Genomic DNA, 26,650 nt, shown 5'->3' on the forward strand with positions numbered 1-26,650 from the left:
GGACTTTTCCACCCAATTCATCCGCTTCGACGCGGCATGAGGGAGAGGGCACGGGGCCCGAAGGTAGGAGACGATTTCTAGTTCCCGTTCTGCCCCTGCCCTGCTGGGGGATCTCAGGCAAGTCTATTGACCTCTCTGAGCCTCGGGTGAGGAAAATGAGGGCGAGAGTCAAAGACAGTGGCCCTTCCTCTTGGACTGGAAGTTCTCGGGTGGGCCAAGCATTGTGGCAGATCTCATCATCCTCTATCCATCGGAGTGCCTAGCACAGAGTAAGCAATCAATGGTATTTACTGAACATTTACTATTCGCAGAGCACTGTTCTAAGGGCTTGGGAGAGTACAATGCCAGAGAATTAGCAGACACATTCCCTGCTCATGAACCAAGTACCATAATGAATAAACAGTCTTCTGAAGCCCTGTTGAGGGGTTTGGTATGGACTCTATGGCAGGCTAAACCTTAGCTCCAGAGTTTGCCTAGGTGGGCAGAAATCCCTTGCTCCTTGATGGAAGATTCAACTCCTCCCACAATGAATGCACTCTCAACCACCATTAATCTTGTGTCAAAACAACACTGGCTATCTCTGCCCCCTAGTCCTCAGGCTGTGAGTGTGGGATCAGCATTAATCAACATTAATGAGCATTTACTGTGTGCAAAGCACTGTACTAAGCGCTTCGGAGAGTACAGAGTAACCAAGAGACACCATCCGACCCGATTATCACAGGTCTGGAGGGCAGTGGGTGATTTCAACTGCCTGTCAGCCACAGCCACCCAGGAACTACTAACCTTGCTCCTTTATTCAGTCAATCCTATTTACTGAGTGCTTCCTGTGTGCGGAACACTAACGCTTGGAAGAGATTCCCTGCTCACAATGAGTTTACGGTCTAAAGGAGGAGACAGATAATAGAAATAAATAAACACATTCCCTGCTCACAATGAGTTTACGGTCTAAAGGAGGAGACAGATAATAGAAATAAATAAAATTACAGACAGGTACGTAAGTGCTGTGGGGCTGGGAGGGGTGGATGAAAAAAGGGGGCAAGTCACGGTGCCGCAGAAGGGAGTGGGAGAAGAGGAAAGGAAGGCTTTAAGAACTTCTCCTATGCTTGTGAGTCTTGCAATGATGAAGACCCAACATAATGGAAACCTGGTACCTTTCCAGTTGTACCATTAGTTTTATCCTTAATGAATTTCTAGTCCTCCTGAATATTTATGCCTCTCCGATACATTTTTCCAGTAAAGACTGCCTTAACAGCATGTGGTTTTTCAATGGTCCCTAACTTGCTGACATACAAATGAGAAAGAGAAGTGTGTCCATTTAGTGTATTAAAGTTTTATTTGGGGGAGACACTGGAAGTGGGCCTCATAGGAGAAATGTGTGGGGAAATAATGAAGTCATTTGTTCTCGTCCGAGATCCAGCCATCACTGGATTTATAGCTTCACTGCATCAGTGCCCAACTCCGGGGGGAATTCTCAAATTCAAGAGGTTCACAAATGCAGAGGGAAGAGAGGACCCCTATCTTCTTCCTATTTTACAAGTGAGGAAACTGAGGCCCAGAAAAGTTACATGATGAAGTCACACAGTAGGCCAGGAGCAGAGCCACGGTTAAAACACTGGTCCACCATCTCCCAGTACCCTGCATTTTTCACTAGGCCTTGCTGCCACCTTATGCATTTGCCATTTTTCATGGTATTTTTTTTTTTTTAACGTTCACTATGTACCAGGCACTGTTCTAAAATGTGGGGTAGATACAAGGTAATCAGACTGGACACATGGGGCTCAGTCAAAATCTTCATTTTACCGAGGCGGTAACAGACACAGAAATTAAGTTTTTCGCCCAAGGTCACACAGCAGACGAGTGGCAGATCCAGGACTACAACTCAAGTCCTTCTGACTCCCAAGCTCATTGCTCTATCAGGCCACACGGCTACGCTTTAGGAACAAATATCGATCCCCATCCTACTCTGTACCAGGGTTCTGAAAAAGCGATGCTCCCCTAAAGCATGAGAAATCAAAAGCCAACTGACGACATCCACCACAGAAAACTACCCTAACTCGGATGCTCAGGGTTCAGCTTAAATGTCCGCCAGGAGAACCTTTCAACACAAACTGCTTACCAGCCCATGGAGACCCAGGATGACAGTGCTCCTATTTCACAAGATGGGAAGAGAGGGTGGGAGAGAATCCCCCATGGCTGAGACAGACAGACACCAGGATTTCAAGTTTAGGGTGAGGGGGCATGTCGTCAAACCTGGCATCTCAGACAGGTTGCCTGCAGCTTCTGCTTGGCCAAAGGAAGGGGGCATATCAGAAGGGAACAGCCCAGAAGACAGAAGAGCTAAGGCATCTATGGCATGAAAAGCTCAAATTCCAGAACGGCTGCAGGGCCGGTGTTTTGCCTTGGGATAAGGCATTCGATAAGATGTGACAGGGACTAGGAAATCACTTAAGGCACTCCATCAGCTCTCACCCTCCTATTTATCCTCACTCCTCTTCCACTGCAACCCGACCCGCACACTTGGCTCCCCTAACCCCGACCTTACTTTCCGTACCTCATTCTTGCCTGTCGACCCCTTGCTCACGCCCTCCGGCCTGGAACTCATTCATTCAATAGTATTTAGTGAGCGCTCACTATGTGCAGAGCACTGTACTAAGCGCTTGGGATGAACAAGTCGGCAACTCCTTCCCCCTCCTTATCCAACAGACCACCTCACTCCCCATCTTCAAACACCCTCCTAAAAATCACACTTTCTCCAGGAAGCCTTCTCTGACTAACCTCCCATATCCCCACTCTATTCTCCCTCCCTTCTGTGTCATCTATGCACTTGGATACTCACTCTAAGCACTGGAAGAATATATACAGGTGGAACTTAAACACTATCTGTCCCTCATAAAAGGGACAATATAAGAAAGTGCAGCTTAGAGAAAGAGCACGGGCTTGGGAGTCAGAGGTCGTGGGTTCCAATCCCTGCCCCGCCACTTGTCAGCTCTGTGACTTTGGGCCAGTCACTTCACTTTTGTGGGCTTCAGTTACCTCATCTGTAAAATGGGGATTAAGACTGTGAGCCTCACATGGGACAACTTGATTACATTGTATCTACTCCAGGGCTTAGAACAGTGCTTGGTACATAGTAAGCACTTAAATGCCATTATAAAGAATCATTTATTCATGTCCGCCTTTCCCAGTAGATTGTAAGGTTCTTGAGGGCAGAGAACACATCTACCAACTCTACTATTCTCTCCCAGGTGCTTAAGATAGTGCTCTGCTCACACCAGGAGCTCAATAAATACCACTGATCGATTGACTAAAATCAAAGTCAGGACTGTAGGAATTCCTAGAAGGATGTTTCCTCACCCTGCTATTTTTTTCATGATATTTATTAAGTGCTTACTATGTTCTAAGCACTAGAGTAGATACAACCCTAGTCTTTTCATATTGAGAAGTGTGGGACACCGTGAAGGACCCAAAACACTGACTTAGGATCATCCAAATAAACCACCTCCACCCTTGCCCAACTTAATTATACCTTTAGCTCCCACGAATCCCTCCCCTCCCAAATGACACTCTCTGATTAACCTAATGGAGATCTACACCTCTTTGGCAAGAGATTTTAAAACAAATGGTATCTATTAAGAGCTTACTATATGTCAAGCTCTGATCTAAGCACCAGGGTAGATACTAGCTAATAAGGTTGGACATCATCCCTACCCTACTATAGTATCTCCCTTGACCTATCCTCAGTTTATCAATCCCACTGGACAATCGATAATCGGATCTGGGAAGGGGATGGGTTGGTTTGCACAGAATTTTGGGTAAGGGTTCCAGAAGCCTGAATTGGAGGCACATGCTGTTCCTACATCAAATCAGCCTTTAGTACTTGGGAAATGCCAAATTAGCACCTGATTCCAAATGAGTATGATTACTGAAGGACAGGAAATGGCCCACACCTCTTTTCCTTGAGCTTTCTCTCTGGATTCCTGTCAGCAGTAATCACCTAAATCCCTGAAAGCCCGATGGATTTCCAAGTCTTCCAGGCCACCTGGGGAGTAACTTGGCCTGAAGAAACAAGACTTTTGTTCAATCCGGAGGCTGGGGCATTTCATTTTTTTTTTTAATTGGAATTTCTGAAGCACTTATGCTCCAGGCACTAAGCGCTGGGGTAGATACAAGCTAATCAGGTTGGACACCGCCCCTGTCCCGCTTAGGGTTCACAGTCACAGTCAATCGTCACTTTACAGATGAGATAACTAAGGCCCAGAGAAGCAAAGAGACTGCCCAAGGTCACACAGCAACAAAGTGGCGGAATGGAGATTAGAACACAAGTCCTTCTGACTCCCAAGCCCGTGCTCAATCCACTAGGCCACGCTGCTCTATTATGTACTTCCTCTGAGAGAGCAGATGAAACCTGATTTAGAACTAGACCGCATAACGTAATCCTGCCAAAGAATGCAAAGTTTGTTTACAAGTGGGTTTCTATGCATGGCAGAAATAACTCCTCTTCTGGCACCATAAAAATGAATTCCAAGTTCACCCCAATTCCATTTCCCTTTAAAACCGAGGTGTTCGTTCGCTCGTTGGCCAGTCGACGTTTTCGCCCTCAGAAAGAGGGTTTTGGAGCTAAACCTGCTGGTTTTTTCCACAGCCTTCTAGTGGGAAATGTGGCTTTATAAAATAAATATGTGATGGGGAATTTCAAACGGGGCATTCACCCTTCGGTTTCTGAGGGAACTCTCTAGACAACTGGACAGTCCGGCTGAAAATGAAAAACATTTCCCGTGTACAAAAAGTCCACAGTTTCACTCGAGAAAGTGTCTACTACGGAGGGCTTGAACTGTTCTGCCTAAGGAATAAACAAACAGGTAAATGTTTCAGCTGCTGGTGGAAAAATCGCTTTGACAATGTTAAGAGACAACCCGATATGTCTGCGTAAGAAAATGCGCTTTTTCATGAGTGGGGGGAAGGATGTATCACTGATATATAAGAAAGCTTCTCTGTCTAGAGTCTTCCCCCAGGCTAACGGCTGTAACTACGTCATAGCTAAGTTGTGACTTAGAGGATGGCAGGGTAATAAATCTGAAATGCTTTCAAAATTGTAAGTTGTGTTAAAACAGCAGGCGTACTGAACTGCTTGCACCACTTTTGTGCTATTTATATTTCTACTGGTATATTTTGCTGGAAAAAACCCAGCTTCAATAATAAATCATGCTAGTAACTTTCCAGATCGGAGCTTTCATTTCTCTTGACTCATCTGGGTAAATACGAACACTCCGACTGGGAACTAACCGCTGAAGTGGAGTTTCGATATGTCTCCAGATGTTTTCTGAAACATACTAAGCTGCACGAGTTCCATTATCAAACAACCCACGTTGGAGATATTTGTCTAAATCCATAGTGTAATCGCAACCCACCTATATTTACTTTTGCATGATGACAAATGCCTTGGTTTTCTAAACATTATAAACCTTTTATGGTGTGATCACCAGAAGCAAAAAAAAAAAGAAAAAGGGAAGATTCCCCCCCCCCCACATACCTCAATACCTATTATTTTTTAAGAGATGAATTGCAAAGAAACCAAGACAGAGAAACAAGATACATCACTCTGCCTAAAAAACAGAGAATTAGGACAATTACTTTCTTAATTTTTTTTTTTAACCCAAAATTCAACTCCAAAAAGACAGAGCTAGCTGAGAATTCTAGCGACTCTGTTCAAATAATGAAACACTTGTCCAATAGAAGCACTAACTGTGGTCTTTACTAAGTGCTTACTATGTGCTAAGTGCTGGGATACATGCAGGTAAATCGGGTTGGACACAGTCCCTGTCCCACCTGGGCCTCACAGTCTATGACGGAGGGAGAATAAGTATTTCACAGATGAGGAAACTGAGGCCCAGAAAAGTTAAGTGATTAACCCAAGATCACCCAGCAGGCAAGTGGTGCAGCTGGGATTAGAACCCAAGTCCCCTACTCCCAGGCCTGTGCTCCATCCATTATGTGGAATCAAATCTCCCATCGCCTTATCTGATGAAGATAACGATGGTGGTATTTGTTAAGCATGTACTCTGTATCTACCCCAGCGCTTAGAGCAATGCTTGCACAAACTAATCACGTTGGATGCAGTCCCTGTCCCACACAGGGCTCACCGTCTTAATCCCCATCTTGTAGATGAGGCACAAAGAAGTTAACTGACTTGCCCAAGGTCACAGCGGACAAGTGGAGGAGCCAGAATTAGAACCCAGGTCCTTCTGACTCCTAGGCCCGTGTTCTAACCACTAGACCATGCTGATGGAGTCCCATCACGAACAACGGGATGGAACCTCCGTTTAGATAGTTAATGGTGTTTATCGAGCACTACTGTGCGCAGAGGACTGCATTAAATGCTTGGGAGAATCCAATAGTACAGAGTTGGTAGATGGTACAAGTAATAGCGTGGCTTAGTGGAAAGAGCAGGGGCTTGGGCATCAGGGGTCATGGGTTCTAATCCCAGCTCTGCCACTTCTCAGCTGGGTGACTTTAGGCAAGTCACTTCTTCTCTGGGCCTCAGTTCCCTCATCTGTAAAATGGGGATTAAGAGTGTGAGCTCCAAGTAGCACAGGTACTGTGTTCAACTCTGGTGAACTTATATCTACCCCAGCGCTTAGAACAGTGGTTGGCACATAGTAAAGCACTTAAGTACCATAATTGTTATTACTACTACCAGAGACCTCTCGTTGAGGGAGCAGAATCTGCACTGGACTCTGAACATCTGATGACATTTCCCCAGGTATCGTGGCTCCTTCTGGCCTTGGGGGGAGAGGAAGGAACTTGGGAAGAGATGGAAGATGATGGATAAACCATCTTCCCTCTGAAGCTGACAGAGAAATTGAAACTCCAGATGTGGACGGGTTAATCTGCCCAGGGGCTTTTTCCATCTCGAAGTGGATGTTCGGCACTGACGAAGAAGGTCAAGTCTGTGAAGAGCGTTGGCTACTAAGGCCTTGGGGTCTCCACGGGACTTTCCATCGGGCCGTCTGAATCATCGTCAATTTGTGACAGTACAAAGAACCCGTGAAGTGAGAAACAGCAGCATGAAAGAATTCTGATACCCCCCAGCTATCACTTTTCCCCTTTCTCCTGGTCCTACACTTTTAAGTCATCTGCGTGAGCCTGCCTCCCCCTGTTAGATTGGGAGTTCCTTGAGTTTCATTTTGATTAATAATAATGGCATTTGTTAAGCATTTACTATGTGCCAGGCACTTTACTGAGCACTTGGTGGATACAAGCAAATCAGGTTGGATGCAGCCCCTGTGCCACATGGAGCTCCAAGTCTCAATTCCCATTTTACAGATGACATAACTGAGGCCCAGAGAAGTGAAGTCACTTGCTCAAGGTCAAACAGCAGACAAATGGAGGAGCTGGGATTAGAACCCACAACTTTCTGACTCCCAGGCCCGTGCTCTATCCACTATGCCATGCTGCTTCCCTCCCAAGGACTTAATTCAGCCTAGGTTACTAGGCACTCAGCCAATCAACAGTATGGATTGAGCACAACGGTGCAGAGCACTATACTAAATGCTTGGGAGAGTACGAGAGAGTAGGTATGATCTCTGTGGTTTAGAGCAGCGTCTTTGGTGACACCCAACAGTGGTGCCCAATGCAAGCTCTTCTCTTTCTGCCTTCCCATACGAACTATTTAGAATGGTGGGGAAAGGAGAGGGATATTTCAAGACTGCCTTTTTTTTGTTCCTCCAGAAACAAATTCCCAAGATAAATCTCTGGTGGACAGTGAATACCTTTTCTGTGGGGATGCATAATTCCAAAGGCTGAACTAAGTTACTGGTTGAACGTCCGTCTCCCCCTCTGGACTGTGAACTCGCTATGGGTGAGGAAAGAATCTGCTAATTCTGTTGTATTATACTCTGAGCGCTTAGTACAGTGCTCAATAAATACAACTGATTGATTGAAAAGAGCAAAACAATAGTCTTCTCCACACGCATGTTCACAGACACACACCTCTCTTCCTTGAGTCAAACCTGCCTCCCTCAGCAATAGCTCTCCAACTGGACCTGGTTCAGCAATTGGCTAAATCAATCAGTTGTCTTTAGTGAGTGCTTACAGTGTGCAGAAAACTTTACTAAGCACTTGGGAGAGCTACTTGCCCCCGGAGGAAGGGGGAGAATCTCAACATCCAAATGCCCCTAGGCCCTGATCAAAAGTTACCTCTCCTACAACACGCAGCACCCACGGAACCGAAAGGGAGCGTGAGAACAGGAAAGCAAGCATGAAGTTGGGAGCAAGCAAGAGCGGCACAAATCCAGGAAGTGGGAGGTTTCTGACTCACGGACCTGGGAGCCGGGACCGGACTGTCCATTCTGTGGGAAGCTCAGTCAATATGATATAAGAAGGATGGGGCGGGGGAGAGGTAGAACTTCTTTGTGGGTTCAGGGTACACAGGGAGCACTGTGGGAATGAGAGCTAACTTGCTCCCTTAACAGCTCTCAGGGACAGAGGGGGCATTTCAGTCCCCACCGTTCCCTGCCAGGAGTTCCCAGGATGACTGTACTGCGCATGCCAAGATAATTAGCCTTTCCCAAAGACAGACGAGCGGAAATGGCCATCGAATTTCATGCATCACCCTTCACTCAGTGAAGAATGGCAATCCTCATTTTTCCCTGCCATTTGGTCCGCACACACGTGTCTCACCATCTCAGCCTCCTCTGTGGACCGGTTGCCCAGTTGCCATAGCAACAGAAGTCAGCCCCAATGCTGACTGTTTCCACTCCAAGGACTCACCCTCAACATTTTCTGATGGTGTTCATCACAGCGGTAGTGGACAAGGAAGTGTCACAAGGGCTAAGGCGGGCAGGGTTCAATAAATACTATTGAACATTAGAGACCAGTCAACCCATTGTTCAAAGCCTGTATTCAATCAACTGCCATGAGGTCATTTGGGTTGGTGTATGTTATGCACTTACTATGTTCCAGGTCCTGTTCCAAGCGCTGGGGTGGATACAAGCATATCAGGTTGGACAAAGTCCCCGCCTCATGTGAGGCTCACAGTCCAATCCCTGTTTTACATATAAGGTAACTGAGGACCGGAGAAGTGAAGGGACTTGCCCATAGTCATACAGTGGCAGATCCGGGACTAGAACCCATGACCTTCTGACTCCCAGGTCCGTGTTCTATTCACTATGCCATATGATAGTCACTGAGAGTGGAAATGAAAGCACCAGAACCTGTTAATAAATGCCCTCAGCTAAACACAGATGTCATCACCTGAGAGTCAGTTGTACTATTTGATAGCTTGTGTTTCAGATCCATCTCACTTTGATATCCAGATCTTCCTCCTCTTTTCTATAATTTTCTGGACTTTTCTCCCTCATTAGACTATAAGCTCCTTGAGAGAGTTCTCTATTGTATTCTCCAAATGTTCAATACAGCACACTGTAGGCGCTCACTAAATTCTATGGATTGTTTGAATGCCTTAGGGTTTAATATGAAAAGCTGTGGGGACTGGTAGAAAGACTAGAGGTCTGGGAGTCAGAGGACCTGGGTTCTAACCCCAGTTCTGCTACTCGGGCAAGCAATTTAACTGCTCTGAGCCTCAGTTTCCTCATCTGTAAAATGGAAATTCAATGTCTCTAGAGCTTAGACTGTACGGCCCAAAGGCCAGGTACTGCATCCCACCTTATCTTGTATCTACCTTACTGTGTGTTAAGCACTAGACTAAACCCGAAGTCCTTAGCAAATACAGTTATTTAAATTTACTCACTCCATCCAAGTAGAATAATTCCCCATTATAAATAGTAAGAACACCAGATCTCAAGAAAAAAAAGAAAACCCAAACCTAAAAACAATCTCTCTTTAAAAAGTGTTAGTATTACAGCGGTTGATTATCAGTGCTATTTCCCAAATCATGTGCAGTGTAGAAGATATAAATCACTTAAAGGTATTTTGATGCCTTCTGCTATTAATCTGCCTGCTATCTAATCCTGTTATCTTAAATGATCCAACACTTTCCTTCTCTACAGGAGAATGAGGGCTATCAGAAATAAAGTTGAGCACAAAATCCTTCCTTTAAGCTATAAACACCCGACTCAGCGTTTCAGTGAAAGCTAGGAGCTCGCTGGATACTCCACTTATAGAAGCTCTCAGAAGGATGGGGGAAATAACGAGAATTTTCGAAGGGTGGAAATTGGACCAAATTTAGGAGATTATCTCTGAATGACCAGACATACAGACAGACATTCCCTGTGTGGGTATCAAGAGTTCATCACCAGGAAGAAGTATCGTTTAGGAAGGCAGTTTTATCACTCAGAGCAGCTTGAAATCCATATGGTTCTATACGGTTTTGAAGTCTAAGTGGGAGTTTCTTTCCTCTGGATATGTCAAAATGGGGTGACATTTTGCCCCGGATCTACCCCTTCAAAGGGTTACCCTCCTATTTCCCTTGGATGGCCATAGGTTCTTTCATTTCCTCTGTTGTCCCAAATCTAATCCTTGTCGGGCCCCGCTCAGAGCAGCCCCCGCCTACACAGGCTTTAATATCCTTCCTCTCGGCTTTCACCCGAGCAGAAAACCAGCGTGGCCTAATAGAAAGAGTAAAGGCCTGCAAGTCAAAAGGACCTGGGTTCTAATCTCAGCTCTGCCACATGTCTGCTGGGCGAGCTTGGACAAGCCAATTCACTCCTGGGTGCTTCAGTTCCCTTATCAGAATAATGGGCAACTGAATACTCCCTCCCCCTTAGACTGGTAGCCCCTTGTGGGTCAGGGACTGTGTCCAATCGATTACCTTTTATCTACCCCAGCACTCAGTACAGCTCTTGGCAAATACTAAGCAATTAAATATCATAAAAAAATACCTTTAAAAGTTGAGGCCATCTGACGCTTTCACACACTCACACCCTCACAAAGCCCTTTTGTACACATTTACTCTAAGTGCTTCACTCACATTACAACCCAGCTTGCAAACTTTTCTCCTCTAGTGCTATCCTCTTCATCTGTGTGACCTTTAGCAAGTCACTAGACCTCTCTGGGCCTCAGTCTTCTCAGCTATAAAATGGGGATAAATTGGATTATAAGCCCCATGTGAGATAGGGACTCTATGATCTTGTATCCATTTATCGCTTAGCATGTAAGTACTCAATAAAAGCCCCAAAATAATAATAATAGTGGTATTTGTAATACTACTTTCCCTCATAAAAAGTCTCTAGCATGTCAGATTTTGAAAATAGACTTTCCATTTGTCTCTAAAGTTACTGAGTCCAGAAAGCATCAATTGAGACCCATCTCTCTCCAGGTCCAAAACAAACTCCCATCAGTGGGATTTAAGATCCGTCACCAACTCTTCCCTTCACTCTCCGCTTTCTCCTCTGTCAACACCGCAGCTTTGCCCTTTTTGGTCTTCCCAGGCCGATGACCTGGCCATGAGGCTTTGCACCCTCCCCAGCCAACGTCGGAATCGTCAATTTGTTGCATGCGGATCGCAAGGTGAACATTTGTCCCCGCCCCCCGCCGTCCCCCCAGCAAGCTGGCAAGGAGTGAGAAAAAGCCCAGAAAAAGTGGCAGCACAATGGACCCAAGAGCCACTTGTGATCACAAAGGAGAACTGCACTTCTAGTGAGGCTCAAACACTCTCCCCCTGCAGACCCCGTGAAAACAAATTGAATGACTCCAGAGCAAACCTCATTAAAAGCACATCTCCTCCAAGAGGCCTTCTCCGACTAAGCCCTCATTTCCGCTTCTCCCACCTCTACTTTACCCTTGCACTCGGATTTTCACCCTTTATTCCCCCCCTCCCTCTGTCCCATAACACTTATCAAATCAAGGCTATTGAGTGCTTACCATGTCCAGAGCACTGTTCTAAGCCCTTATACACATATCCGCGATTTATTTGTTCAGATTAAATGCCTGTCGCCCCCTCTCACTGTGGGCAAGCAATGTACGTACCACTTCTGTTGGATCGTACTATCTCAGGTGTTCAGTACAGTGCTCGGTCCATAGGAAGTACTTAATGGATGACCGATTGATTGAGGGCAATTCCATCCAGGCTTACATTTGCAGTTAACTGCCGCTTGCCTCCACTGGCAACGGAGTTGGAAAACGTTCGCCCGAAGAGCCGAGTCTCAGAGGATCACCTGGCCCCCAACATGGCTCCTGATGGCAGCGGCCACCTCCCCCGGATCCCCCGCACCCATGATGATTCCCAGCCCCGAGCGGCCTCGACTTCCCAGAGCTACTCAGACACTCCGGACGGTGAGATTCCACAGTGATTCTTCTGGAGGCTCAAAGCCATTTGAAGCAAAATAAAATAAAATAAAATCAGGATCATATGACTGATGGCTCTGCTCACCTTTTGGGCGGCGGATGCTGAGGGAACGGGAAATTCTGTTTGACCGGCTCTAGAGCGCTAGGAATCCCTGGAGACCTAGAAAACACATTTGATGAAGAGCGGTGAGAAACGCAAAACACTGTCGACGTTCTGTTGATGATCAAGCCTGTTGATTTTATGTTATTTCTGGGCTAAGAGCCATCTCAGACCTTCCCGATACCTCAAAGCAAATTTGAAATTCCAAATATTTCATCTCTAAAGCTGGGGAATGTTAAACCCTCTTATTTATTCACAGGCCAAGCCTGTGATAGCCTCCACCCTGAACTGAAACCTTCAGCCACAGGAGCAATAAAAAGGCACTCGCTTTTCACCTCCATCCCCTCTTGAACCCAATTCTCCTTCCTCAGTTAGCAAAAGTGAAGGAGGACAATCACTTGCATTTATTGTGTGTTTACTAGGTGCAGAGCACTGGACAAACTAGGGGCGTGGGGAGAGAACAATTCAACGGAGCTGGTAGACACAATTCTCTGCCCCCAAGGAGCTTGCTTACAGTCCAGAGGGGGGGAAAAAAGACATTAAAATAAATTAGGATAAATACAGGAGCTCTGGGGGGGCCGAAGGTGGTCTGAAAAAAGGGGAATGACCCAAGTGCCATGCAGCCTGGAGAGGGAGTAGGGGTAAGAAGGACTTTTGTCAGGGAAGGCCTTTTGGAGGAGACGGGATTTTCAAAAGACTTTGAAGGTGAGGAGTGTGGTTGGTGGTCTATCAGATGAGGGGGAGAGGGGACGTTTCAGGACAGAGGCAGGACGTGAGAGATTTTTCTTCCGCCCCCCTCCCAAATGAATTTGCACCAGATAATGAAATCAAGTGTTTATTGAGCACATACTGGGTTCAGGGCACTGTACTATACACTTGCAAGAGTACAACACAATAGCCATGATCCAGGCAAAAAAAGCTTAAAGTCTAAAGGGAGAGGCTGTCAATTTCCCTATATGCAACGTGTTCTTATGCCTGCATGTAACAGAAGGAAAGGAGGGCTGAGGAAACGAGGACATAGTTGGGACAGGCCTCGGAGAAGTTGCCATTTGAATAAGACTTTGGAGAGAGAGTGATGGTCTGTCACATATGAAGGAGGGGGGTGTACCAGGCCAAAGGGAGGATGTGAGCAAGGGGTCAATGGTGAGCTAAGATTTAAATGAGGTGCAGCAAGTTGTTCGGCATTAGAAGAGTGAGCTGGGTTGGAGTAGGAGATGAACGAGCTAAGGTAGGTGGGGGAGAGCGACTGAACACTTTAAAGCTAGTGGAAAGAAGGTTCTGTTTGATGAGGGGGTAAGATGGGCAACCACTGGAGTCAGAAGAATTGACTTCTAATTCTGGCTCTGTCACTTACGTGCTGTGTGACTCTGGGTAAGTCATTTAAACTTATCTGGGCCTCGGTTTCCACATTTATAAAATGGGGATTCAATACCTGTTCTCTCTCCCACTTAGATCAGATACGGTTGCACATGGGGCTGAGAGTCTGTTTAACTTGTATCTAGCCTGGTGCTTAGTACAGTGCTTGGCACATATTAAGCACTTGAATTCCACAGTGATCTTTTTTATTATTATTCTTAAACATGCTGTATCAGTAACACATCCGCACTGCAAAGTTACATTATTCATGGCTGCAAGTCTACCTAGCCAAGCGGGTAAGGCTTTATTTTCCAACACATCATTCACGCTCATCAGAACAGCACGCTCCCAAACTTTAAAGTCAAGAGTTTGCCTCTCCGCAAACATTCAAAGGAATTTAGCTCACACTATAGCCATTAGCATGCCTGTATTATCTCTATGCTGCAGGAAAGAACACTTGGTTCTAAGGCAAGTGCTTTAAAAATAGAATTCATTTTCTTCAGTTAAAAAAAAGGGAATTAGAAAGAGGAGACTTAGAGGCAATCATTTCTCCTTTGAAACACCTTGTAAAAAGTTTTCTGGGTCTAATTACCTCAGACCCCCTCAGTTCCTGAATTCCAAGAAAATCAGAGAAGGCAAGAATTTTGAAGACAGTAAGGGGAAAACATGGGCGGGGGGAAAAAACAAAAACACTTGCACGTACAGAGAAAAAAAAACTTAAGGCATACGTAAAGCCAAATCTAATCCTCCAGCTGCTCCTTAGTTTTGCAAGGGAAGCTCCTCTAAGGTTCTGCAAAATCTTTTATTTAATGCCTCTAAAACATCCATACATTTTACAACAAGCCAAGCGGTTTCATCTGTGCTTTGATGGTCTATTTTAATGATCCGAGAAACATTAATTCTGTTCCTTTTTTTACCCGAGCCCCTTGGGATGTTTACTGGTGAATGCCTGGACTATGTTTAAAATCAGAGGAATTCAGAGAGCACAGAGAGAACCTGACTAGAGAACAGGGATCAAGTTCCCTGGGTTTCCTCTGCAACTTGGCATCTGGAAATTGTAAGCTCTTTGGGGGCAGAGAATGTGCCTGTTTACTGTTACATTGTACTCCCAAGCGCTTAGTGCAGTGCTCTGCACTCAGTAAGCGCTCAAATACAATGAAATGAATGAGCTACAGCCTGGAAGGCACTGAAGACATCCATCAACCCCACGCCAGGGAGTATATCCAAGCATCAATTCATTGCCTTTAGTAAGTGCTCGGTAGAATATAATAGGACAGGGTGGGTAGACACGTTCCCTGTCCACAGTGAGATTATGGGGGAATCGGCCATTAATAGGAAGGAATAAATTACCGATACGTACGTGAGTGCTGTGGGGCTGAGGGAGAGGTGAATAACGGGTCAAAATCCAAGTGCAATGATGCAGATTGGAATGGGAGAATAAGAAATGAGAGCTTAAATTGGAGAAGGCCTCTCGGACGAGATGGGCTTTCAAGAATAGAAGCAGTGTGGGATAGTGGATAGAGCATGGGACAGGGAGTCAGGAGGACCTGAGTACTAATTCTGGCTCTGCCACTTGTCTGCTGCATGACCTCGGGCAAGTCACTTTACTCCTCTGGGCTTCGGTAACTTCATCTGTAAAAGGGGATTACGGCTGTGAGTCCTATGTGGTCCAGGAACTATATACAACCTAATTGATTTATATCTAACCCAGGACTTAACACAATGCCTGGCACATGGTAAGCATTTAAACACCATAAAAAACAATAATAATAAGGCTGGTGTGCTTTTAATAAGCATCAGGAAACTGTAATTACCTTTAAGGCAAGAAATATATAACACTTATCCTAAGCATTCTCTTGGAGACAGTTGCTCTGCATGGAGTCATCAGTGGTATCTGATGCTTATCTCAACTTGGGAGATTTTAATACAATGGACTTGGCAGACAATCCCTGCTCTCAAGGAGCTTACAACTTATCAGGCATTATTGGTGGTAAGGAAACTGGGTTTGGAATCAGTCTACCCATTCTTCCAACCCTATATGGTCCCATCAAAGATGTGCTGGACAACCATAATTGGATGAGGTCCCTAGTGAAAAGAGGAAAGAAAAATGGAAAGGAGAGAAGGTGGGGGCGGCGGGGTGAGAAGGAAGAAGAAAGGTAGAAGGAAAGGAGAGGAAAGGGAACAGAGGAGAAGAAGGAGGAGGAAACCAGGACAATGAACCACAGTTTGCACATGACAGCCTTGAACATGAGGAAGAAAAAAGTGTTTAAGATGGAGAATGGAACATCACACACACATATATATTTTACAACAACCCCAGGCTAACTCAGCTTTAAAAACAGACTCAAGGGGGATGACCAGTTGCAGCTAAAGCTAATGGCTCACCACCCCCATGAGACTGGCCGAACCATCAGCTGAGATATGGCCATTTGTTTAGCGTGTTAAGTTTCCTGTGCTTCCTCCTGCTACTAATCATTAGAGAATAACTGGTCCCGGTTTAACGATGCTCAGTGGAAGGTTGATGCTGAGAAGTCTTTCAATCACCCCCGTCCATCACTAGGATCGTTAAGATGATAATTCAAGGATGTGTGTCTAGGTCAGGGCTGGGCCTCCAGTGGAAGTAATAGCTGCCGCCCACCCCCCCACCAGCCCCGTCTCCTGACTGTTCTTTGCAGAATCAGTGGTTCTGAGTCTGGGCCTCTTCCTTGGAAAGTGCTCCTTCTGCCTTCCCTGTGCCCCATTTTGGCTCACCACCACAATAAGAGAGGCATTTATTAAGCGCCTGTGTACCGAAAATTGTACTACGCCTCTGGGCGAGTACAACCAAGAAAACATATCACCTGCCCTCTAGGAGCAAGTTGAAGAATTTTTTGGATAACCTGTGTTTCCATTTTCCTCTCAAATCCCTTTGGGCTCTCTGGATGGTATAGCACCGGATGATGTTTGGAGAGTTTGGACATTTATCAAATGCTTACCGTGAGCCACACACTGCCCTACAATCTGAGGTACATTCAAAAGGGATCCGATTAGAAACAGTCCCTGTCCCACCAGGGGTTCATCTCATGCAAAGAGATGAGGAAAGCAACGGGTCAGAGGACCTGCGTTCTAATCCCGGCCCCATCTCTTGTCTTTAAAGTGTGACCTTGGACAAGTCACTTAACTTCTCTGGGCCTCAGTTTCCTCATCTATACAAGGGAATTCAATACCTGTTCTCCCTTTTAATTCAACCGTGAGCCTCATGGAGGGGGGGATCTGATTATCTTATATGAACCCCTGTACTTGGTGCAATGTTTGATATAGAGTAAGAGATCAAATGTCTATCATTACTATTTCACCCCCATTTTACAAATGAGGAAACTGAGGCCAAGAGAGGGGAGGTGATTCGCCCAAAGTCACAGAAGCAGCAGGATTAGAATCCCGATCTGCTGACTCCTCAACCCCATTCTCTTATCAGGAGTCTTCGAGGTCCCCTTGAGGCTTATGCCACTATCTTGATCAAAACACAAAGGACTCCAGCTTTTCTGATCAGCACAGAGCTTTCCCCTCTCATGTCCTCGATAAGCTTTGTACTTTCTTTGCAATTCCTAGGTGGTCATTTTTAATCACCCAAAGTCTAATTCGGCCCAAGGACTTGATGCTCAGCTGTGGTTAAAAAGATAACATTAAGGTAGTATTGATCTTTAATTCCCCATTTGAAGAACAACAACTTTAAAGAGCTGGGAAAATTAAGGATCTCAAAATTGCAAGTCAGGGCCCATATTTCTACATGATTTCAAGATGCCTCTTATACCTACGGCTAGCGGGGAAATAGCACAAATGAATATTGATCATGAGTAGTTGCTAAATTGTGTCGTGGATATCCTTCTTTCAAAGATATACGGAATCTAGCTTAAGTCACTTACTTCTGACTGACAAGCATCTAATCGACTGAGAAAGCGTGTTACTGGTGGCTAGTAGCTGCCGCAATTCAGTGATGTAAAGGATGAGGTCACTAACGGAAGCCAAGCAAAATGCGATCTTGGGTCTGACCGTCGGCTCATCCAATCCCCTAACTGCTTCTCACTGGGGAAACCAGGATTTGGATGAGCCATGCGATAGCTGGCCTTCTCTCACTTGCCTTTGGGATCACCGAAATATCATTAAAAGTCTAACTTTTCCCCTCTGCAACAAATGTGCATTCAAAGATTGGGCACCTTGTGTGCCAAGCACTTGGGAGAGTTCAAGGTGGAAGATGAGATCCCTGATCTCGGGGGGCTTACTGCCTAAAGGGGGAGGCAAGTATAGAGTAATTTACAGAGAGAGGAGCACTGGAAAATAAAGCGGTAAAAGAATAAGCACTTAAAGAGCAAGATAAATCCCTGTTTCAGAAGGGCTACTAGTGGATGGGTGTGCATATGTGGTAGATAAGGCCTGAAGTGCTAACTGGTGGAATAGGTACAGGTGGAGAATGAGAAAGCAAATGAGCGCATGCAAGCAAAAGAGCCCACAGGAAACGGTTGGTTCATAATATCGTAACTGTGGTTTTGTTAAGCATACTATGCTCCAGGCACTGGGGAGGATATAAGCAAATGGGGTTGGACGCAATCCCTGTCCCACATGTAGCTCACAGTCTTGGTCCCCATTTTACAGATGAGGTAACTGAAGCCCAGGGAAGAAGTGACTTGCTCAAGTTCCCAGAGCAGAAAAGTGGCGGAACCGGGATTAGATCCCAGGTCCTTCCGACTCCTAGGCCCGTTCTCTACTAACTAGGCCATGCTGCTTCTCTAACCACCAATGACCATTAAGTTCCCCAAGAGGGCCTCTCCGGCTTCGCCCAAGACCCATTTCGAACCTGTCATCCATCCACCTGCCCAAATCCTTCTTGGACTTCCTGATGTACAGCTTCCTGCAGCAACACCCCGGCACACCCAAGTCAGCAAAGGTGGTTCGAAAAGACAAACACCAGAGAATGTACTGTAATAAGAGATGTCCCCGGACAGATACCATCTTCCAAAAGGAGGCACCTCCATGACCCAAGCACTGTTCCCAATCTAACAAGTGGCCAACCCGAAGAGGATTTAACCTCCGTTCTACAGATGAAGTAACAGGCACAGAGAATTTAAATGACCCGCCCAAGTTGACGCAGCAGATAAGTGGCAAAGCAGGAACGAAAAGCCTCCGACTCCCAGGCATGTGCTCTTTCCACTAGATCAAGCTGCTTCTCCTGGTTAGCCGGAGATTTTCAGCTCCTTAAGTGGGAAGTGCATCTTCGGGGGGGGGAAAAAAGGGAGCTTCTCCTGTGGTTCTCCTGTACTTTCCCCCTCCAGACTCTAAGCCCTACACAAAGGGAAAACATTGTCCCAAATGCTTAGTAGAGTGCTCTGCGCACCGTGAGCACCCAATAAATGACTTATTTCAAGAACTCAGACAAGTGCGATGTCCTCAGAAAACGCGTGGACTGCTTCTCCTAAAATCTGAGCCATCCCCGATCTCCATTATCCTGAATAAAAAGGTCATTAGCTATGCCCAATGCAGTTACTCCAACTTCTGGGACTGTGTCTCTGGTCTTCTTCCAAGAGACGTTTCACTTGGGAAGGAAAGAGGAAGAGAGTAGACCGTAGGTCATTGCCAGGTTTAACGATTCTGAGTGGGTTTCAGAGGCTAAAAGCTTGAGGTCAAGGCTGTGTTTCAAAGTATAGGCTTGTAAGTACCCAAGAGATGAGATTCGTCACAGTCTCGGTTCACCCATTTAAAGTGCACACGCACTCAAGGTTGACTAGGTCACCGGCTTGAGTGCAGGGTAAGCTTTCTTAATGGTATTCTCAATGCCCTCGGAAGCTTCCGACCAAGGAGCAAATGCAGTCTATTTTAGCCTCTTAGTTTACATAAAGGAGAAAAGACTTTAGCCGTGAGCTCGTAGGGTAGTCGAGATAGGAGTGGGGAGATGACGTGAGGCGGCGCAGATCCCTTAAATAGCAAATCCAACAGACCAGGAGAGAACGAACCAAGACGTTACGGAAGTGACAATGTCCCCACGTTGCAAGGTGATCTCTGGATCATCCCCAGGATTCCACTGGGAAGAATTTGGTATCTCCACCACCACATCTGCAGCCCGGGAGAGAGAGGGCTCAATTGCCAGATGCTGACCCTGTACGCCGCTTCACCCGACATCCTCAAGTTCTCCATTGGTAATGCCATGCGTCTCCACCTCTTTGGCTCCCACACAATCACCCCAGGTACCGTGTCACTGTCCTTTGGAATTCTAAACCGAGCTGGGTGACGTTTTCAAAGCCAGCTGGGAGAACACACACCCCTCCCTCTTTAAGGTAGATGACGGTACAAAGGATTTCCCCAACAGTAAAGCCAACGTTCTTTAAAATCCTAATTCCGTGGTGCTTAATTCCAAAGCCGGTTCCTCCCACTTGGAAGATAGCTGTTTCCAGGGGCCTTTGCCAAGAGAAGCAGCTAAGTCATCTCCACCTTGGGGAAAAATTGGGAGGTTGTCATGACGACCGTGGCGTACATTGCCAACCAATCATGTTAGCAGGGGGCATTCTCCTGCTCACCACCGCCTCGAAGACAAAATTCTCACTGCTTCCACATGATTCGCTTGCTCTGAACAGGGCCAACTTAGCCCACTTCTGCTCATGATCCGGCCTCCAGCGAGCATGACAGATAGTGTTTCCAATAGCTAAGATGGGAAGTACCGATTAAGTGTTTAATATGTCCAAGGTCTGGGATGACAGGTGGGGTATATGGAAGAAAATCTAATTGGCCCAAGAGGTTGGATCACATGAGGCTCACAATCTAAAAAGAGAGGGAGAAAAGGTATTTTGTTCCCATTTTACAGGTAAGAAAACGGAGGCACCCTAACCCAAGGTCATCCTGCCAGCAAGTGATAGAAAAGAGACTCGAACCCCTGGGTCACTCCCAGAACTTATGACCTGTGTACAGAGGACTATACTAAGCACTTGGGAGAGCACAATTGTGAGTAGGTAAGATGCAGGCCTTCAAAAACTTTACCGAACAGCGTGCAGAGCACTAAACTGAAGCAGCAGCGTGGCCTACAGGATGGAGCAAGGGCCTGGGAGTCAGAAGGACCCGGTTTCTAAACCAGGTTCTGCCACTTGTCTGCTGTGTGACCTTGGGCAAGTCGCTTTACTTTCAATGCCTCGGTGTTCTCATCTGTGATTTCCATGTAGGATGGGAACCGTGCCCCACCTGGTTCTCTCATACCTACTCCAGCATTTAGAACAGTGCTGGCACATAGTAAGTGCTTAACACCCCCATTCTTATCAGTAACAAACGCCTCCCAATAACGTAGCCACGAGAGCCATACCCGAGAACTCACGGACGGCCGAGAGGCGGGACGATGGGGGTGATTTTTCAGGTCGGTCTCCCCAGTCTGTCCAAGACAAGGGCTGCGGAAATTCAACCCGCGGAAGCTCCTTGAGTTTCAACCCACCGGCCGATAGATGCCTTTTGCTTTCTCGTTAATTCTTGGAAAATCCTCCAGGGCCTAACAGCCTTGGGTTGGTCTGGCCTCCGCTGCCTGGTGAAGGCTGGGAGAACAACCACCCGGGGGGAAGCTGAGAGGTGCTTTAGGGGGCAACGGAGATGCCCTCTTTCAGTGCCCCTGGCCCCGCCACAAATACGGTGCTCTGCTATCAGTGGACCCCGACCCTCATTCTCTCCCGATAACCTGACCCGTTCCCAAACAATCAAAAATAAGCTCCAGCTAATGAAAAGAATAATATTTACTGGGCGTGGGGACCCTTTCCTCAGCTGAGCTAATGTGTTTTGGCTGGCCACCTCTTGGCATGGAAAAACAAAGAAAAAAAGGAGGTTCCTTCCTTTGCCTCAGTGGCCGTGGGTAAGATAAACCTCAACATCCAGGGGCCGTGGATAAGAAGTGGTGATTCGTGCCCAATAGCCGGACTGAGGATGGGAAGCAGCGGGCCTAGTGGATAGAGCCCGGGTCTGGGAGTCGAAATACCTGGTATCTAATCCCATCACACCCCTTGTCTCCTGGGCGACTTTGGCTAAGTCACTTCACTGGGCCTCAGTTCACTCATCTGTAAAATGGGGATTAAGAGCATGAGCCCCACGTGGGATAGGGACTGTGTCCAACCCAATTACCTTGTTTCTACCTCAGTGCATAGAATGGTGCCTGGAACATAGTATGGCTTACCAAATACTACCATTATTAGCATATTATTTTTCCTGATACCTTCTTCCTTCTACCATCAAGAGGCAGAAATTCTTGGAGGCTCCCAGGTGGTCTTTCAGGCTCCTCCACCCTGGACCCCGAGTCAGCCGATTAATCATTGGTATTTAAGTGCTCACTGTATGGGGACCACTGTACTAAGTACTTCAGAGGGTACAAAAGAGTCGGCAGAAACAACCCTGCCCTCAAGAAACTTAGTCTTTCAGCGGAATAAAATACAATAAATTCCCCCGCCCTCGGGGACCTTAAAATTTAGTAGGGGAAACAGGTATTAAAATAAGCCACATACGGATGGGGCAGGGGGGTTGCGCGTGCAACAGAATATAACAATGTTTAAGCGTGGTGGAGTTGGGGTGAGCATACTGGGTTAAGGACTCAAGTACGTATGTAATGCAGAAGGGAGAGAAAAATAGGGCAGCGAGATGAGAGATCAGGGAAGACTTGCTGGAGGAGATGTGATTTTAGTAGGGCTTTGAAGATGGGGAGAGCAGTGGTCTGTCAGATATGAAAGGGAACAGAATCCCAGGCAGGAGAGCCACTTCAGGCATTTCCTACTCCTATCCAACCCCACACCTTTCTGTAGAGAGCCGCATGATGTTGTTACAAAACCAAAACCCCGAAGCCCAATTATTCACCTCAGAACCCACCATTTCCCTCTTACGCTCCATCTCCCCCAGAAACATTCCCAGACTCCCAGGGAGAAAAGAATCCTCGGCATCCTCCGCTTTCTTCCCACACTGCTTTCCTGCTAGGGAAGCCAGGCCTTTACGGTCTCGGCCATTTTATTTCTCCGGCAAGACACCTTCCGCCCGACCCTGGAATGAAGGCCCGGCTGGACACGAGTCAAAGATCGGATGTAACAGGAGAATGCCCGCTGGGGAACTTGAGCCATAAGCCCAGGTGATCGGCGGTATTCTCCGGGCTTGAGGAAAGGCATTACTGGGGAGCTTTCGCCCACAGTTTGCAGGAAAATTGCCCCATAAATCCTCTGGGAGAAATGGCCAAGTAAAGCAGCGAAGTGACCTAATAATAATGATATTTATTAAGCGCTTACTATATGCAACGCACTGTTCTAAGCACTGGGGTAGATATAGGGTAATCAGGTTGTCCCACGTGAGGCTCACAGTCTTAATCCCCATTTTCCAGATGAGGGAACTGAGGCACAGAGAAGTTAAGTGACTTGCCCACAGTCACACGGCTGACAAGTGGCGGAGCTGGGACCTAGTAAAATGAAGACTAGCCATTCCTGCTAGAACTATTTCATTCTGCTTACTTGGTATACAGCAGTGTACTAAGCACTTGGGAGAGCACAATACAATAATAGACATTCCCTGCACACAGCGAGCTTACAGCTGAGGCCCCCATTTGGGACAGAGAATGCAATTGGCCTGAGTAGTCTATCTCTACCCCAGCCCTTGGTTCAGTGCTTGGCACAGAGTAAGCACTTAAATACCATTACTGTTTACGTGGCCAGAAACAGTAGCTTCTGGGCTGCTTCAGGGGGCAACTTCAAGTCAGTCGTTTCGTTAAGCAAACAAAGCCCATCGATCCCATCGGGTGAGGACTAAGTTGGTCATCTTTGCCTCGGGTTTAATTCTTCCTAAGTTGCCCCAACTGTCTCGCCTATCCAAACCTCCCACGGAACGTGTCCCTTTTAAGTGAATTTCAGGCCGAGCGTACCTCGGACACGCTCCGATTCAACGGTCTCCGTTTCATCGACTCAGCACTTTGTGCAGACGTCTTTCTTACCTTGGTGTCATTTGATAACGCTTGCTGAAAGTTACCTTGCTAATCAACCCGCCTTTTAGGGCTTAGTCGGTGACGGCAATCACGTTACGGTATTTGATAATATTATAATCCTGGGTTAGCAATATTCTCCCAAGGATCTCTCCCGTGACATTTCCAGAAAAGCTCGGAGTTCACAAACGCAGAGCGTGCACACAAACACGCAGAACAAAGCCAGCAGCAATTCGCCTGGAAAACCCATTTTCAGGTCTTAGCCATTCCCCCCTGCTCCGACCTTAGCAAGCTAGATGATTTTTGCCCTGAGCTTTCAGAGTATTACCCCAAAATGAAGAAGCCCAAAATAGTGTGGCAAGAAAAATAAAATGCTCAATTGGCACAACAAAGCCCAGGAATCTAAAAAAAACCAAAAAAACACGATAATGTGGAAAAGTACTTCTGTTCCAAACTTGAAGCAGCTCCATCACGGGTGCGCGCGCACGCACACATACACGGGCAGTGGGGGAACATCTCGAAGATCAGCACACCTGCACAGTTTCAAATGCGCAAAAAAACACCCCCTCCCCGCAATCCTCTGGGCCTCTCTCTTTTACGTGGGAAAATAAAGGGCACTGCAATGCGTCTTCCTGGCAGCTAGAGAACTCACAGACCTGACCCCTCGCCTCGCCAGGAATTCAAACACAAAGCTCTTTTCAGAGCCCGTGCCACGCATTCCGCAGATAAGGCGGCAGGAGCGGGAAGAGGTGACGCGACCCCCAGATCCGACCCAGCGAACTGTTCGCTGAACCCTGGGATCGGCCCCCGGCCAAACCCACCTGATGCTGCTGCCTGGAGAACTGTCTGGCCCCCGAATCCGGGTTTCAAGGAGGGGAAAAAAGCACAACAACAACAAAAAAAAAAGTCACTCAGTGACTACGGGAGCCCCCACAAGCCATGAGAATAATATTCAATTTCTCCCTTGGGCAACACACTGCCAAGTGGCTCAAATGACCCCAGAGCAACATATAAAAGCCCGCTCTCCACGACGGACGTTTTTCACAAGGTGAATAGAAGGGGTGGGAGGGAGGGGGAGGATTTTCTTCCATCCCCCACGCTGCAGCCATACGATATACTTTCAGACACAGACTCACCGAGAGAAAGCTCTGGCTGCCCGGAGGGAAAGCGCATCCTTTACAGCCCATCTTCCCGGGTCTCGCGGGCTCTCCGGCCATCTCGCCCGCGGGCCGGCTCCGAGCCGTCCCACCCAGAGGGCCCGGTAACCCTCTCGGGTGCCTCAATCGCCCAACGGTCCGCGCCTTGGGCTTCCGCGTCCCTCGGCGGGGCGGCCGGCTGAACTTTGGACATCCTTCCTACAAGCTTCCCACCACCCGCGGCAGCCGCCGCCCGGCTCGGTGACCGCTCGGCTTCCCCTTCTGGAAACTCACGGGGAGGGGCGGGGGTCGGCCTCGAGTCGTTCGTCTTCCGGCCGAGGAGTTATCGGGACCGAAGTGGGCAGGGGAGTCACGGCCGCCCGCGACGAGGAAGCTCTGCACACAATCAGAACTCACAGAAACTTCCTCCCTTTCTCCCCCGCCCTCGCCTCTCGCTCCGCTGAGCTGCTGGTGCACCTCCTTCACGGGACTCAGGAATGTAAAGTGGGAGGCTCAGAGGGGCCCTGGCCTTTCTCAATCAATTAGCCAGCGGCCATTACTTGTGACCTCTGGTCAGCCCGCCTAAGTGGGTGGGGTGTGCCTTTAGGGATACCGGAGATGTGAGTTCGGCGTCCACGCTCGAAACCCGGCCCGGGAGCCCTAAGTCGCAGAGGGCCCAGCGGTGGAATATTCAGACTCACGCAGTGGCATCTACTGAGTGCTTCCTGTGTGCGGAGCACTGTAATAAGCACTCGGGAGAGTACGATACAACAGAGAGGGAAGACTTGATCCCTCGGGGAAGCCCCTGAGATGGCTTAGACAATTTCCCCTCCAAAAGGACCTTAGAGCCTACCATCTCTGTAGTACTGCGCTCTCCCAAACGCTTAGTATAGTGCTCTGCCCACGGGAAGTACTCAATAAATACGATCGACTGAAACCCAACACAGCACTCTGGGGAGTTTTCATCAAGAAACGGCTGCTTTCGGAAATACGGCTTTTCTAGCCAGGGGAGGTTTAGAAAGAAGACCTGACGTACGGCGCAGCAAGATCTATTCATTTTTAGCAACGTCGGCCTCACCCTCTAAACCGTAAGCTCCTTATGGGGGGTGGGGGAGAGAATGCATCTCCTAACTCTGCTATATCGTAGTCTCCCAGGCGGTTAGTACCGTGCTCCGCACGTAGTAGGTATTGAATAGATTCCATTGACTGACGGATGGCCTTCTTTGTAAAAATGTGCTGGGCCTTCATAAAAAAGTGGAACGGCTTCAAATAAATGTCATTTCTAGTTCCTTATCCGACGGTCCTTTGGGAACATATGGATGGGTGTTTTGTCTGACTTGGACATACGCTTGCGTGCCTGCTCACCTGACCTGACCTCCTCCACTCACCTCAATCATGTCAGGGGTTGCTTCTTCCACCCTTTTAATCCAGCTCAAAAGGCACAGAGTGGTTCAGCTTAAGTGAGGTCAACAGCCAGAAGGTTGCAGCGAGCGACGTTCAATTGCAACCTCTGGGTCCCCAGACATATCTCCCGGGGCCAAACGGCACCCCTCCGCCCCACCGGCCCCGCCGGGCAAGGAGACATCAGAACGGTCAGCAGCCGGGCCCCGCCGGTCACTCCGTCCCCACCGGGCCAGCGTCCGAGATACGCGACGGGGATCGGATTTCCACAGCCGCCCGGGGCCTCCGTCCGGAAGGGGAGGAAGGAAGCCCGCGGGAAGGGGTCGGGCAGGGGCAGAAGCTGTTTCCCATCTCAAGTGTCCCTGACAGGACCTCATCTACCAGAACTTTCTAAAGCTAGGTACCGAATCTACCAACTCTGTTGTACTATGCCAATAATAAGGATAGCATTTTTAAAGCCCTTATTAAGTG

At 47.5% G+C, this 26,650-nt stretch overlaps 1 long non-coding RNA gene across 1 annotated transcript in view; it reads right to left on the reverse strand.

The window, feature by feature from the left end:
- The window catches only part of LOC120638910, a 338,450-nt gene that overhangs the window by 278,020 nt on the left and 33,780 nt on the right, over positions 1–26,650 (reverse strand). Inside the window, exon 3 of the long non-coding RNA XR_005660952.1 lies at positions 12,329–12,403. This is a non-coding gene — a long non-coding RNA (uncharacterized LOC120638910). The remainder of the gene's footprint in view (positions 1–12,328; positions 12,404–26,650) is intronic.

Source organism: Ornithorhynchus anatinus, chromosome 17 (genome assembly GCF_004115215.2).
Source record: "Ornithorhynchus anatinus isolate Pmale09 chromosome 17, mOrnAna1.pri.v4, whole genome shotgun sequence".
NCBI classification, from domain to species: Eukaryota; Metazoa; Chordata; class Mammalia; order Monotremata; family Ornithorhynchidae; genus Ornithorhynchus; species Ornithorhynchus anatinus.